This window comes from Coenobita brevimanus, chromosome 102 (genome assembly GCF_032717465.1).
Source record: "Coenobita brevimanus isolate Jiangsu-jjx chromosome 102, ASM3271746v2, whole genome shotgun sequence".
NCBI lineage: Eukaryota > Metazoa > Arthropoda > Malacostraca > Decapoda > Coenobitidae > Coenobita > Coenobita brevimanus.
The window spans coordinates 331,348-348,847 of record NC_137055.1 but is presented as its reverse complement, the minus strand read 5'-3'; the positions used below and the strand labels follow the sequence as shown (position 1 = coordinate 348,847).

General features: G+C 45.7%; 1 protein-coding gene and 1 long non-coding RNA gene across 5 annotated transcripts in view; both read right to left on the bottom strand.

Moving 5' to 3' along the window:
- The window catches only part of rols (zinc-RING finger and ankyrin repeat domain-containing protein rolling pebbles), a 656,798-nt gene that overhangs the window by 570,290 nt on the left and 69,008 nt on the right, over positions 1-17,500 (bottom strand). The gene's annotated exons all lie outside the window — the stretch shown is intronic.
- Positions 4,116-4,378, bottom strand: LOC145415376 (uncharacterized). The gene is made up of 3 exons (XR_013900076.1): positions 4,285-4,378; positions 4,204-4,230; positions 4,116-4,148 (listed from the first exon to the last, which is right to left on the bottom strand). It is a non-coding gene; the product is annotated as an uncharacterized LOC145415376 (long non-coding RNA).

The window sequence follows — 17,500 nt, the reverse complement described above, 5'->3', positions numbered from 1 at the left end:
GCCAAGTTAGAGTGAAAAGAGTATAGCGTTTTCATTACACACACACACACACACACACACACACACACACACACACACACACACACACACACATGAAAACAGTAAGGTTGGTGAGGATCAGAGAGAGAGAGAGAGAGAGAGAGAGAGGACTGCATACCTGAAGAGTGTAATTAAGTGACAAAGCATAAGAACAACTTCCCTTTCCTCCTTCCTTCCTTGTCTTCATTCTTCCTTCTTTTCCTTCCCTCTCTCCTCCTCCTCCTTCCCTCTCTTCCTCCTTCCTCTCCCTTCCTTCTCTTTCTCCTGCCTCTCTTCCTCCCTCAAATTTCCTCCTCCCATCTCCCCTCCCTCCCCTCTCTTCCTTCCTCCCTTCTTCCTTCACCTCCTATCCCTCCCCTATTACTTGCTTCTCCTCCTCCCTCCCCTCCCTTCCACCTTCTTCCTTCCCTCCCTCCTCTTTCATTTTTCATACCTCTCCTCTTCCTCTTCCTCTTCTTCCCTATCTCTCTTCCTCCTCCTCCTTCCCCTCCAGGCTTCATATTTTTCCTCTTCTCTTCCCCTTCCTCCCCTCTTCCTCCTCCTCCCTCCTTCCCCTTCCTCCCCTCTTCCTCCTCCTCCCTCCTTCCCCTTCCTCCCCTCCCCCTCCCTCCTTCCCCTTCCTCTCCTCTTCCTCTGCCTCCCTCCTTCCCTTCCTCCTTTCTTCCTCTGCCTCCCTCCTTCCCCTTCCTCCCCTCTTCCTCCCTCCTTCCCCTTCCTCCCCTCTTCCTCCCTCCTCCCCCTTCCTCCCCTCTTCCTCTCCCTTCCTCTCCCCTTCCTCCCATTTTCCTCTCCCTCCCTCTTCCCTCCCTTCTATACCCTCCCCTTCCTCCCTCTTCCCTATATCTTCACCAACTTTCTTAAAACAACAACATTGTCTTTTCACTTTCTTCTCGCTGTCTTAAGTCACTTTTCTTCAGGTAAGGAGCGATTTGCGGCCAGGTGTAGTCTTAATTAACCCTTTCGCTACGAGTGTGCGGCCGGAGAGGGAGCCTTCACTAGGTGGCACTGATATAACTGGGCGGAGGAGCTGCCTGGTTAAAAGAAATGAGAGAGAGAGAGAGAGAGAGAGAGTGGTCCACAGGTGTGCTAGGGGGCACACCAACAGCCGCTCATGCAAAAAAAACTGGTCACATTGCCTCCAGTCTCTCTCTCTCTCTCTCTCTCTCTCTCTCTCTCTCTCTCTCTTAATACCTTTCCCTGTCTACCTACCTACCTACCTACCTACATACATACATACACACATTCACACATACATACATACACACACACATACATACATATACATACATACATGTGTACCTTTTGAAGTTTACATTACGTTACTCAGTGGCGGAAAAAGACAATCCTACGGCTCGACATCCTCCCACAGCACTTCTTCGTGACTAGCATCATATTCCAGTGTTAATCTATGGCAACACCTCAGCATTAAGGATGGTGTGTGTGTGTGTGTGTGTGTGTGTGTGTGTGTGTGTGTGTGTGTGTGTGTGTGTGTGTGTGTGTGTGTGTCTGTCTGTCTGCCCCTATGTGTGTCTGCCTACCTCTCTGCCTACCTGCCTGTCTGTCTGTCTCTCTGCCTCCGTGTGTCTGCCTACCTCTCTGCCTGCCTGGAAGGACTAGGCAGCACCAGCTACTGCCTCTCCATTATCCTGCCTCACCTCGCTAGAACTGGTTTGATGTAGACCGCACGCACATCTGGTACACGCACACGCACACGCACATAGACACACACATACCCACACACACACACACACACATAGACACATAAATACGACCACTCAGATACCCCCTTCACATTAAAACACACACACATACACACACACACACACACACACACACACACACACACACACTTGAACCACACCCTTTCCCCGTCACACACAAACGCACACATGTAAAAAAAGCAACCACACCTACACACAATATCCACACACACACACACACACACACACACACACACACACACACACACACACACACACACACTCGCAAAACACGAATATATGTGTTCAGAATTTATGCAAACACACATATGCACGCAACGCACGCACACGCAGTTGCCCGGGAAAGGACTGCACACATATGTGAACCCAGAAATAAGTTACACACACAACACACACACACACACACACACACGGGCAAAAACAACTACAAAGACAAAAACATACACACACACACACACACACACACACACACACACACACACACACACACACTCTCTCTCTCTCTCTCTCTCTCTCTCTCTCTCTCTCTCAGGGTCCGGTGACTGTTTATGGAGAGATAGTCAATCATGGAAGGAGGAGGAGGAGGAGGAGGAGGAGGAGGAAGAGGAAGAGGAAGAGGAAGAGGAAGAGGAAGAGGAAGAGGAAGAGGAGGAGGAGGAGGAGGAGGAGGGGAGGAAAGGAAAGGAAGGAAAAAGTGGAGGGAAGGAGGGAATGGAGAGAAAAAAGGAGTGAAGTGGAGGGAAAAGAGGAGGGGAAGTGGAGGGAAGGAGGAAAGGAAGAAGTGGAGGGAAGAAGGAAGAGGAGGGAAGGAAGAGAAAATGGGAGACTGGGGAAAGGAGGGGGAGGAGGGGGAGGGGAAGGAGGAAGGAGGGAGGAGGAGGAGGAGGAGGAGGAGGAGGAGGAAGAGGAGGAGGAGGAGGAGAAGGAGGAGGATTACATAGGATTACACAGGAAAGCAAACAGCAACAGACCTTATGGTCCTTTCGAGGCTGCTTGTTAGAGAAAACTATGACTACAAGATCTAACTCTACTTGCTGAAGGATAAGGATAGTAAAGCAAGACTATGACTACAAGATCTAACTCTACATGCTGAAGGATAAGGATAGTAAAGCAAGACTATGACTACAAGATCTAACTCTACATGCTGAAGGATAAGGATAGTAAAGCAAGAAGGCTCCCCCCACCACCAAACCCTCCAGGAAAAAGTGAGAAAAACCATCACGCAGCATGGAAAAACTGACATGGAAATTTCATAAGAAATACTGGAAAGGAAAAGTCACATTCTATAATACTTTATCTATAAGCTACCCGATTGAGTAACCTGAAAGAGAAAGTAATCAAATAAAATAATAGTTACGGCATGACATTATAAACCGGTACATTGAGTTAATGGGAAGTCTGTGAACATAACGTGGAAGCTACACACTGCACAGTGTGGATGTTTAGGGATGGTGCGGCAGCCTTGCCTGGAGCTATTAAGGTAGGCAGCAGTCAATCAGGCCCTAGCTCCGTTCGCTCCACTGAGACAAGGAGCTCTCCCATGTGGGACAAGTACACAAGTTTCATCCTGAAGCAGTGACCCCTGGTACATTAAAAAAATCCCGATGGTGGTCACTTGACTAACAGGGACCCTCAGTGATCCACAGCCCATCACAGGTCGAAAGTAAGAGTAGTGACCGTTAACTCAGGGTTATCTGTGCAGATCCTAATCTGTGCTTATATTGCTTTGTTTGCACTGAATAAATTGAAAAATGTATAATAACGTGACGCAACACTATGTACGGCTACGTTGTTTACAGGGTGTCTCGTAGACAAAAGGGGAATGAACTTACACGAGGAGGAGGAGGAGAAGAAGGAGGAGGAGGAGGAGGAGGAGAAGAAAGAGGAGAAGGAGGAGGAGGAGGAGGAGGAGGGGGGTGGGGGAGGAGGAGGGGGAGGAGGAGGAGGAAAGAATAAGCATATCATCGCTAGAGAGAGAGAGAGAGAGAGAGAGAGTAGGGCTGACCTCTGCCCCTGCCCGTGACCTCGACCTTTGACCTAGCGTTCTCTAGTCGAATAATTCCCTTCTTGCCTGACCCTCAACACTTCCACCCAGTTTGGGCGAAATCGGAACTAAACTGAGCTACACTATTCACACACACACACACACACACACACACACACACACACACACACACACACACACACACACACGCAAAACACACCTAACTCAACCCCTCGTATGTGCAAAAATCAATATTTACAAACACGTAAGAAATAAGAAAGTGAGAGAGAGAGAGAGAGAGAGAGAGAGAGAGAGAGAGAATGTGACTACCATGGCTTAAGGCAACGTCATTCCTTACACAGGCTCTCGTGTCTGCCTGCCTCCCTGCCTACTCCTCTGCCTACCTGCCTGCCTGCCTACTCCTCTGCCTACCTGTTGCCTGTCTACTCCTCTGCCTACCTGTTGCCTGTCTACTCCTCTGCCTACCTGTTGTCTGCCTACTCCTCTGCCTACCTGTTGCCTGTCTACTCCTTTGCCTACCTGCCTGCCTACCTATCTGCTTGCCTTCTTGCCTACCTCTCTCCCTTAACGCCTACCTAACTCCTGCTTATCCTGCCTGCTGCCTTCATCTCTGCCTTCCTACCTTCTTGTTCATATGTCTTTATCCCTACTTACCTACCTACTTACCTACCTACCTACCTACCTACCTACCTATCTGCTTCCTTCTCTCCCTCCCTCCTTTCCTACCTGCTTACTTAAATGCTTCCTTCCATCCTTCTTTCCTACCTACTTACCTACCTTCCTACCCTCCATTTTTGGTAGTCTCCCTCCCTGTCTCCCTCTCTTCCTTCCTCCCTCCCTCCGTCTCTTCCTACTTCCCTCCCACCCTCTCTTCCTTCCTTCCTCCCTCCATGTCAACCTCCCTTCCTTCTTTCCTCCCTCCCTTCCTCCCTACCAACCTGCCTACCTCATTCCTTGCTGTCTTTTCTCCCTCTGTCCGTTCGTGTGACCCTACCTGCTCTCTCTCTCTCTCTCTCTCTTCCTGCTATCTGGTTACTTTCCTACCTTCCTCCCTTCTTCCCACCTACCTACCTTCCTAGCTACCGTCCTGCCTTCCTCCGTACCTACCACTGCCTTCCTGCTTGCCTGCCTACTAGCCTATCTCCATAATTGGTTTTCCTCTCTCTCTCTCTCTCTCTCTCTCTCTCTCTCTCTCTCACACACACACACACACACACACACACACACACACACACTCACACACACTCACATTCACACAAAGATAGCAGCCTCACCCCTTCCTCACTTCCCCCCCCTCTCTCTCTCTCTCTCTCTCTCTCTCTCTCTCTCTCTCTCTCTCTCTCTCTTTTTCTCTGAGTGCACATTTCCACCTGAATCATCTACACACACACACACACACACACACACACACACACACACACACACACACACACACACACACACACACACACACACACACACACACACACACACACACACACACACACACACACACACATTTGTAAGCGACACTCATACACACACGCACACAAATTCACTTAAACGTTCATAGCCGCGTACATGCCGACATATTTACGCACACACGCACACGAATGTACAACAATTAAGCATACACGTGCACATGGGAGTTTTTTTTTATGCAAACAGGGAACCAAACACTGGAAGGTTGCGAGAGATGACCTGTCCAAACACACACACACACACACACACACACACACACACACACACACGTACACACAAACATGCACATGGAGACTCACATATACACACATTACTTACACACACACACACACAAAACCACACACACACACACACACACACACACACACACACAGAAACAAACAGAAGTACACAAACACACACACAAACACACAAGCACAAACACACATACATACACACACATACATATTTACATATACATACTCACACATATTCGCACAAACACACAAAAGCGTACATACACAAGCATACACACACAGACAAAAGCACAAGCATACACACACAAACATACGCACGAACACATACACACACACAAATACATACACAAACACATGCACAAATACATACACACAACCACACACAAACATACACACACAAACACAACCACACACAAACACATTCGCACACAGACACATACACACAGACACACACACAAGCACACATACACAGACACATAAACACACACAAGCACACATACACAGACACATAAACACACACATACATACATACATACATACGTTCATACATACATACATACATACACATATACACACAAGTATACACACACACACACACACACACACACACACACACACACACACACACACACACACACACACACACACACACACAGGCACCCAAGCTGAAGCCCAAACACACACATATGTGCACATTAGCATACACAGACACACAACTGAATGCAAATCTTCACACCGTATCCCCAGCCCACTCACTGCTCTCTCTCTCTCTCTCTCTCTCTCTCTCTCTCTCTCTCTCTCTCTCTCTCTCTCTCTCTCTCTCTCTCTCTCTCTCTCTCTCTCTCTCTCTCTCTCTCTCTCTCTCTCTCTCTCTCTCTCTCTCATTTTACACCATACTAATCTTCGTTCCTCTCTCTCTCTCTCTCTCTCTCTCTCTCTCTCTCTCTCTCTCTCTCATTTTACACCATACTAATCTTCGTTCCTCTCTCTCTCTCTCTCTCTCTCTCTCTCTCTCTCTCTCTCTCTCTCTCTCTCTCTCATTTTACACCATACTAATCTTCGTTCCTCTCTCTCTCTCTCTCTCTCTCTCTCTCTCTCTCTCATTTTACACCATACTAATCTTCGTTCCTCTCTCTCTCTCTCTCTCTCTCTCTCTCTCTCTCTCTCTCTCTCTCTCAAGCATAACCACTCCCCATAATCTTCCGCCGATCAGACTCTTACACAAAGTTTGTTTTCCTTTAGTCCTTCTTAATCGACCAGCAAAATTAGGGACCCTGATTTAACATTTGACTGCTCGGGATCGTGTTCTAGGAGAAGTACGTCACCTAGAATAATACTGACTCCTTGCTTCTCACTTTCCCCTGCTGGCTAATATTCCTAAGCTGAGAGAGGCTTGGTATGTTTCTCTGCCTATTATTTCACCTCTTCTGCTTCTCACTTTCCTCTGCTGGCTAATATTCCTAAGCTGAGAGAGGCTTGGTATGTTTCTCTGCCTATTATTTCACCTCTTCTGCTTCTCACTTTTCTCTGCTGGCTAATATTCCTAAGCTGAGAGAGGCTTGGTATGTTTCTCTGCCTATTATTTCACCTCTTCTGCTTCTCACTTTCCTCTGCTGGCTAATATTGCTAAGCTGAGAGAGGCTTGGTATGTTTCTCTGCCTAATATTTCACCTCTTCTGCTTCTCACTTTCCTCTGCTGGCTAATATTCCGAAGCTGAGAGAGGCTTGGTATGTTTCTCTGCCTAATATTTCACCTCTTCTGCTTCTCACTTTCCTCTGCTGGCTAATATTCCGAAGCTGAGAGAGGCTTGGTATGTTTCTCTGCCTAATATTTCACCTCTTCTGCTTCTCACTTTCCTCTGCTGGCTAATATTGCTAAGCTGAGAGAGGCTTGGTATGTTTCTCTGCCTAATATTTCACCTCTTCTGCTTCTCACTTTCCTCTGCTGGCTAATATTCCTAAGCTGAGAGAGGCTTGGTAGGTTTCTCTGGCCATAGATGATTCTCTCTGGTATGATGCGTCAGGGAGGAAGGTGATGAATATGTTCTAAATTGGATGAAGATGTAGTGTTATTGTAGACTAATATTTACCTCACTGTCCCTACTCATTAACAACTCCTCCCATGATACACTATCCTGCCTCATGTATTCTTCACGAGAGAGTATGAGGAGAAAGATGTAAATATTTTAGATTTAGAGGAGTGAGGAAGAGGAGGAGGAGATGGAGGAAGAGAGAAAGCCACAGTTTTTACCCTAACTCGAATTCTTCCCGCTCCTTCTGGCACCTTGCCAAAAACCTTTCTAACAACTTTACCTCATCATCCTTCCCTCCTCTTTTCTACTCTGATGGCTCTGTAGCTATTTCTTCTACTGATAAAGCAGATCTCATCGCTCAGACTTTCTCCTCCAATTCCACCTTAGACGATTCCGGTGCTGTTCCTCCATCACTTCCCCCCTCTGACTTCCTCATGGCTGACATTAAAATTTCTTCAGCTGATGTATTTTCTGCCATCACTGGCCTCAGTACTAACAAGGCATATGGGCCTGATGGAGTCCCTCCTGTTGTACTCAAGAACTGTGCTTCTGTGCTTACACCCTGCCTAGGCAAACTCTTACGCCTTTGTCTATCAACTTATACCTTTCCTTCTTGCTGGAAGTTTGCTCTCATTCAGCCAATCCCTAAGAAGGGTGACCACTCCCAACCCTCCAACTATAGCCCAATTGCTTTAACGTCCTGTATCTCAAAAGTTTTCGAGTCTGTTCTTAATAGAAAAATTTTAAAGCATCTTTCCTATCACATCCTTCTTTCTGATCGTCAGTATGGGTTCCGTCAGGGACGCTCCACAGGCGATCTTCTCACCTACCTTTCAGCCTCCTGGTCATCCTCCTTTCGGGACTTTGGCGAAAGCTTTGCCATTGCACTTGACATCTCAAAGGCTTTCGATCGAGTCTGGCATAAATCTTTAATTTCCAAACTCCCCTCTTACGGTTTCTATCCTTCTATCTGTGCCTTCATCGCTAGCTTCCTTTCTGGTCGTTCTATAGCCGCTGTTGTAGACGGCCATCGTTCTTCTCCTAGATCTATTAACAGTGGTGTTCCTCAGGGCTCTGTCCTCTCACCAACTCTCTTCCTTTTATTCATCAATGACTCTCTAAGCTGTACATCTAACCCTATCCACTCATACGCTGATGACTCCACCCTTCACCTTTCCATTCGGTTCCCGCAACGCCCATCTCAGCAGTTACTTCAACAAACAAGGGATGAGGCTATGGCACACCTAATGTCTGACTTGGCTCGTATCTCTGACTGGGGTAAAAATAGTCTGGTTGTTTTTAATGCATCAAAGACTCAGTTTTTACACCTATCAACTCGACAAAATCTTCCACAGGTATACCCACTAATGTTTAATAATATTCAACTTAATCCTGCATCATCCATGAACATGCTTGGGGTTTCATTTACTCGGGACTTATCTTGGAGAGATCATATTACATCTCTTGTGAAATATGCTTCCAAGAGATTGGGTGTGCTAAGCCGACTCCATTCCTTCTTTACCCTTGCACAATTGTTGACTCTATACGGGGGTTTTATCCGCCCCTGCGTGGAGTACAACTCTCATGTGTGGGGAGGCTTCCCACATACAACTCTTCTCAATAGGGTGGAGTCAAAGGCTTTTCGCCTCATTAACTCTCCTCCTCTTACTGACTCCCTTAAACCTCTGTCTCTTCGCCGCACTGTTGCATCTTTATCTCTTTTCTATCGCTACTTCAATGGTCACTGCTCCTCTGAACTGTCTGCACGCATCCCTCCACCTTTACGACGGGAGCGTAGCACCCGTCTAGCAGCAAACTCTCATCCCTTTTCTGTCCAACTCTCTAATGCAAGAGTTAACCGTTACTCCCAGTCTTTCATTTATGCAACAGGTCAACTCTGGAACTGTCTCCCTCTGTCTGTATTTCCTGCTTCCTATGATCTCCAGTCTTTCAAACGCAGTGTGTCCAGGCATCTCAAAATGATCGGATCTTGAATTTGGCTCTCTCTTGTATTGTTTTTCTCTTGGAAGGAACAGTTTTGCGGGCTCGTTGCCTTTGGTTCCTTCTTCCCCACATAACAAAAAAAAAAAAAAAAAAAAAAACAGGCAACGCCGGATACCCCTTGCTAGTCTCCTTTGAATTAACCTCATCTCCTCTCAGCTCTTCTCAACCCTTCTCAGGTCCTCCCAGCTCCCCTCAACCCTTTTCAACTCAGCTCTAATCTCCTGCACCCCCTCCTCCGTCCCCCCCACCCCCGTCTTCAAGCCAGGTGTGTGAGTGAAGGTCGGCCACACCTGTGCTGGCCAGGTGAGGGTGTGGCCCATCACAGCACCTTAGCCACCTCCTTACCCTTTGTTACTCATCCTGCCTCACTCCTTGTACTTCGTCGTTGATCTTCCCTTCCCTTCACCACACCTCCTTCCCTTCATACAGGTGTGGTGTTATTGTGATGCCAAGCCCCCCTGAAGGTAAACCCAGTGAACTGCAGGCTGATGCTTCCTTAGCGCAGTTTATCATCGTGTACGGCACTGAGAGGGAATAGAGGGACGTTGGTATGAATCCTGCCAGGGTATACTGATGTCACCACAAGAAGGCTGCCTTTCAACCGCATTATACCTATCTATCTATCTATCTATCTGTCTATTTATCTAGCTTAACGTTAACTCTTCACTGTCGTCAGTTGGCAGGATTGTGTGAGGTGATTCTGTTACGTGGTATCAGTGGCAACACACAAGGAGTTTCTTCACTTTCAGTAGTTCTTCCTAAACAAAACAAACATCTCGTGGCAGGAGCAGGAATGCAATAAAGACAGTGATGTTGCTTGGTGTTGCATAATAGACAGTGATGTTGTTTGGTGTTGCATAATAAAGACGCTGATATTGCTTGGTGTTGCATAATAAAGACAGTGATATTGCTTGGTGTTGCATAATAAAGACTGATATTGCTTGGTGTTGCATAATAAAGACTGATATTGTTTGGTGTTGCATAATAAAGACAGTGATATTGCTTGGTGTTGCATAATAAAGACAGTGATATTGCTTGGTGTTGCATAATAAAGACAGTGATGTTGTTTGGTGTTGCATAATAAAGACAGTGATATTGCTTGGTGTTGCATAATGGACAGTGATGTTGCTTGGTGTTGCATAATAAAGACAGTGATGTTGCTTGGTGTTGCATAATAAAGACAGTGATGTTGCTTGGTGTTGCATAATAAAGACAGTGATGTTGCTTGGTGTTGCATAATAAAGACAGTGATGTTGCTTGGTGTTGCATAATAAAGGCAGTGATATTGCTTGGTGTTGCATAATAAAGACGCTGATATTGCTTGGTGTTGCATAATAGACAGTGATGTTGCTTGGTGTTGCATAATAAAGACAGTGATACTGCTTGGTGTTGCATAATAAAGACGCTGATATTGCTTGGTGTTGCATAATAAACAGTGATGTTGCTTGGTGTTGCATAATAGACAGTGATGTTGCTTGGTGTTGCATAATAGACAGTGATGTTGCTTGGTGTTGCATAATAGACAGTGATATTGCTTGGTGTTGCATAATAGACAGTGATGTTGCTTGGTGTTGCATAATAGACAGTGATGTTGCTTGGTGTTGCATAATAAAGGCAGTGATATTGCTTGGTGTTGCATGGTAATGTTTGTCAAGGTCATTGCATATCACCCCTCCCCACACCCCTCCCCCCCACTCTGCCCGTCAGCATGTATTGTTCCACAGTGCTTGCCACAGGGATCAGGGGGCGGGTGAGGGGGGTGCGGGGAGTAAGGGGGTGGGTCAGGGGATGAACGGGGTGCGGGGGGAGTCAGAGGGGGGGTCAGGGGGGACGTGATGGTGGGACTTCATTACTCAGAGGGTGTGGGTGTGAGCGTCCCCCCCCATCTCTCTCTCTCTCTCTCTCTCTCTCTTTCTCTCTCTCTCTCATTAACACCTCCATTAACACCCCTCCCCCCCTTCCCACACCTAGGCTTAAGTGTGTAGGGTCACGCTAAGGTGTAACGGGACAGGGTAGGCCTAGGGTGAGAGAGAGAGAGAGAGAGAGAGAGAATATGAGATTTTGTCAGGTAGGTATATTAGGTAGGTATATTTTCATCTGTGACTATAACTTTTGCGTCCACTGTAGTGTCGGTGGTGGAGGGGGGTGAGTGAAGGCAGAGGCTGTGACTGGCCTTGTACTGTACAGTATATGCTCATTCAGGCCTCCCTTCATTCACGCTTCTCTTTCGTTCATTCATCTCTCTCTCTCTCTCTCTCTCTCTCTCTCTCTCTCTCTCTCCACACTGACGATTGATGATTGATGACTGATGACTGATGATTGATGACTGATGACTGACGATTGATGACTGATGATTGATGACTGATGACTGACGATTGATGACTGATGATTGATGACTGATGATTGATGACTGATGACTGATGATTGATGACTGACGATTGATGACTGATGACTGACGATTGATGACTGATGACTGACGATTGATGACTGATGATTGATGACTGACGATTGATGACTGACGATTGATGACTGATGATTGACGATTGATGACTGATGACTGACGATTGATGACTGGTGACTGACGATTGATGACTGATGATTGATGACTGACGATTGATGACTGATGATTGATGACTGACGATTGATGACTGACGATTGATGATTGATGACTGATGATTGATGACTGATGACTGACGATTGATGACTGACGATTGATGACTGATGACTGACGATTGATGACTGACGATTGATGACTGATGACTGATGATTGATGACTGATGATTGATGACTGACGATTGATGACTGACGATTGATGACTGATGACTGATGACTGACGATTGATTTCTGATGATTGATGACTGATGACTGATGACTGACGATTGATGACTGACGATTGATGACTGACGATTGATGACTGATGATTGATGACTGATGATTGATGACTGATGATTGATGACTGATGACTGATGACTGATGATTGATGACTGACGATTGATGATTGATGACTGATGACTGATGATTGATGACTGACGATTGATGATTGATGACTGATGATTGATGACTGACGATTGATGATTGATGACTGATGACTGACGATTGATGACTGATGACTGATGATTGATGACTGACGATTGATGACTGACGATTGATGATTGATGACTGATGATTGATGACTGATGACTGACGATTGATGACTGACGATTGATGACTGATGACTGATGATTGATGACTGACGATTGATGACTGACGATTGATGACTGATGATTGATGATTGATGACTGACGATTGATGACTGACGATTGATGACTGATGATTGATGACTGACGATTGATTTCTGATGATTGATGATTGATGACTGATGATTGATGACTGACGATTGATGACTGACGATTGATGACTGATGATTGATGACTGATGACTGATGATTGATGACTGACGATTGATGATTGATGACTGATGATTGATGACTGACGATTGATGATTGATGACTGATGATTGATGACTGACGATTGATGATTGATGACTGATGACTGACGATTGATGACTGACGATTGATGATTGATGACTGATGATTGATGACTGACGATTGATGACTGATGACTGACGATTGATGATTGATGACTGATGATTGATGACTGACGATTGATGATTGATGACTGATGATTGATGATTGATGACTGATGATTGATGACTGATGATTGATGACTGATGATTGATGACTGACGATTGATGACTGATGACTGATGACTGACGATTGATGATTGATGACTGACGATTGATGACTGATGACTGATGATTGATGACTGACGATTGATGACTGATGACTGATGACTGATGACTGACGATTGATGACTGATGACTGATGATTGATGACTGATGACTGATGATTGATGACTGACGATTGATGACTGACGATTGATGACTGACGATTGATGACTGACGATTGATGATGATGGTGATGATGATGATGAAGATGGTGGTGGTGGCGGCGGTGGTGATGATGATGATGATGATGATGACGGTGATGACTACAAATAATAACGTGAGCCAGCCTTTGCATAATAGACGAATTAAAACTTACAAAAAAAAAAAAAAAAATTGGAATATTTCAGGGAGTCGAATCAGTCTCATATAAAATTATCAGAATAAATGTAATGGACTGAAGTATCATCATTCAATACTGCAGCCAAAATAATCATGTAATAGGATGATGAAAATGAAGAAGGCTCTGTCTGGTTGAGAGAGAGAGAGAGAGAATATGAGATTTTGTAAGGTAGGTATAAAAGGTAGGGATATTTCTCTGGCTGCCTTATAGAAGAGAGAGAGAGAGAGAGAGAGAGAGAGAGAGAGAGAGAGAGACCTTACCCAAAGATCACAGGGCTAATCATGGACGCGAACCCCGGACCTCTCATTTGCGGGCCGAGTGTGTTGCGCATTCCGCCACTTGTGCATTAAAATCCCCAGACATTCAGCCGTTTCAACAATACTTCAATAAACTAAAAACGAAAATATTGACCACAGTTGTACACTTGTCAATAATCTATATCCATTTTTTTTTCTTAGTCGAACCATTATGAAACTCTTATCGAATGTTCTTCAAAGTCTGTTGATCACTGAAGGCTGTACTGCTCAAATCAAAAATCAATGTTCACTGCCTCGTTATGTATCGCATTGAAGTGGATCAGTTTTCATGTCCTCAGCTGTACCTCCAAATACCCCAGAAAGTTGTATTGCAAGAAAAATACAAGTTCTGTTTTAAGAATTACTGAAAGGAAATTAAAACCCTTCACATATGAATATAGACAATAGTGAGTCAGGAGTGATAGCAGTGGAAATGAGTTGTTTGAGAGGAGCCTGTGGAGTCACATGGGAGAGACAGACTGACAAATGAGGATGTAAAGGAGCGTTGTGGTGTGGATGTGGATGTGATAGGAAGCGTTAGGAGGAACACACTGAGGTGGTTTGGCCATGTGGAGAGGATGGAGAGTGAGAGACTGACGAGGAGAGTGTATGTGAGTGAGGTGCATGTGGAATTACGTGGAGAGACAGACTGACAAATGAGGATGTAAAGGAGCTTTGTGGTGTGGATGTGGATGTGGTAGGAAGCATTAGGAGGAACACACTGGGGTGGTTTGGCCATGTGGAGAGGATGGAGAGTGAGAGACTGACGAGGAGAGTGTACGTGAGTGAGGTGGAGGGAGGAGAGAGGGAGGGGGAAGCCAAGGATGAGATGGAGGGTTGGAGTGGAGAGGTATATGAGCGAGGGAAGTGTGAACTGGGAGCAGGGCAGTGAAATGGCGGGAGACAGGGCGACATGGAGGCGATTTGTTTGTGGTCACCCCTTACGGGATTCAGGTTTCTGGCAATAGAGAAACAGATAGTCGCATGAATATTGTGACCTAATTGAGCAAAATCTCGTAAGGTTCCAATATTGTGCCGAGACAGTGGATGTGAGATTACTGATCGCAGGCGTTGTACCTCTAAATACCCCAGAGAGTAACATAACCCTATTTATACAGTACTGGTGACTATAAAGAAGGTAGGTGGTAAATGGGGACGCGAACCATCCATTCACTCGGTGTAGTGCTATCTTCAAGTGAATTAAGGCATTCGAACCTGATGTGGTCCATATGGATTTACATCAGAGGGAGGTTGGGGTTTGGTGTTCACATAATGCAATTCAGGGAACAGCAACTGGTCACTCATCCCTTAATTGTGTTGCCTAATTACCCTAATCCAATGCTCTATCTCAAGTTGAGGCAAGAAAGGGTTTTGTAATCCATATATATTCTATCTATCTGTCTATTGCCAAATGCCTTAATCCTGTAGGGGATGGCCACAAACAAATCGCCTCCATGCTGCCCTGTTCCCTGCCATTTCACTGCCCTCCCCCTTTTCACACACCCCTCTCTCATATACTTCTCCACTCCATCCCTCCCTCTCCCCCCCCCATCTACTTCACTCACATACACTCTCCTCGATAGTCTCTCACTCTCCATCCTCTCCACATGGCCAAACCACCTGGAGTGGGTGGGAGGATGGGTATGGTGGGGCGGGGTGGGTAAGAAGGCTTGGGTGGGTGTGGTAGGGCAGTGTAGGGGGAGGAGTGGGTGGGAAAGTTGGGTGGGTGAGTGTGGGTGAGTGAGTGGGCAGGGCGGGTGAGAGGCTGGGTAGGTGGATGGGTAGGGTAGGTAAGTGGGCAGTGGAAAATAGGTTCATGGTAGGAATAGAACCATGGGCAATATATACCTGAGGAAATGGACCCAGGGGGGAAGGCAAGTCCAGTAAGTAAAATGGAACCCTCGGGGGGCTTCTCACAGGGGGGGTGGCCATCCAGGGTCCCAGACAATGCCGATATGCACGATTATACGATTTTACCCGGGCAACGCCGGATACCCCTGCTAATAGTTAAAGATAATACAAGACCTCTCAACCACAGCTGTATCTATCTATCTATCTATTGCCAGACGCCTTAATCCCGTAAGGGGTGGCCACAAACAAATCACCTCCAAGTCACTCTGACCCCCGCCATTTCACTGTCCAACTCCGAGCTCACACCCACCTCTTTCATATACCTCTCCACTCCGTCCCTCCATCTCATCCTTGGCCTCCCCCTCCCTCTTCCCCCCTCCACCTTACTCACATACACTCTCCTCGTCAGTCTCTCACTCTCCATCCTCTCCACATGGCCAAACCACCTCAGTGTGTTTCTCCTAACGCTTTCTACCACATCCACATCAACACCACAACGCTCCTTCACTTCCTCATTTGCCAGTCTGCCTCTCCATGTAACTCCACATGCACCTCACTCACATACTCTCTCCTCGTCAGTATCTCACTCTCCATCCTCTCCACATGGCCAAACCACCTCAGTGTGTTTCTCCTAACGCTTTCTACCACATCCACATCCACACCACAACGCTCCTTCACATCCTCATTTGTCAGTCTGTCTCTCCACGTAACTCCACAGGCTCCTCTCAAAGATCAGTACTAGTGATAAAATATTACTAGTTTCACAAAGCACTTACTCATGGCTGATTTTGCCTAATACTTTCGCTCCCTTTCACAATCCCTCTTACACACTCATTCCTTATTTCACAGTCTCTCTCTCTCTCTCTCTCTCTCTCTCTCTCTCTCTCTCTCTCTCTCTCACACACACACACACACACACACACACACACACACACACACACACACACTCTTCATTTTCCTTTCGACAGTTTCCTCCTCTGACTCACACCACCTCAAAAAAGAGAGAGAGAGAGAGAGAGAGAGAGAGAGAGGAGGCATCTTAAATCCCTTGTGTAGCGAGACTGTAGGGTTTGGTTCACTCTTGCTACTTTAAGACGATTTTAGGTACCTTATAGACGATATTAGGTACCTTATAGACGATTTTAGGTAACTTATAGAAGATTTTAGGTACCTTATAGACGATATTAGGTACCTTATAGACGATTTTAGGTAACTTATAGAAGATTTTAGGTACCTTATAGACGATTTTAGGTAACTTATAGAAGATTTTAGGTAACACGATTCTATGTACCTTATAGACGATTTTAGGTACCTTATAGACGATATTATGTACCTTATAGACGATTTTAGGTACCGTATATACGATTTTAGGTAACTTATAGACGACTTTAGGTAACATAGACGATTTTAGGTACCTTACAGACGATTTTAGTGACACGATTTTAGGTAACAGACGATTTTAGGTACCTCATAGACGGTTTTAGGTAACTTATAGACGATTTTAGGTAACTTACAGAGGATTTTAGGTAACTTACAGAGGATTTTAGGTACCTTATAGACGATTTTAGGTACCTTATAGACGATTTTAGGTAACTTAGACGATTTTAGATAACTTATAGACGATTTTAGCTACCTTAAAGAAGACTTAAAGATTGAAGGGGTTACTGATTCTCTCTCGTGACCTTTTCTTGACCTTGGCCTTGGCTGTATTTACTGCTTGATGCTGACAAACGATTTTCTTCAGGTGAT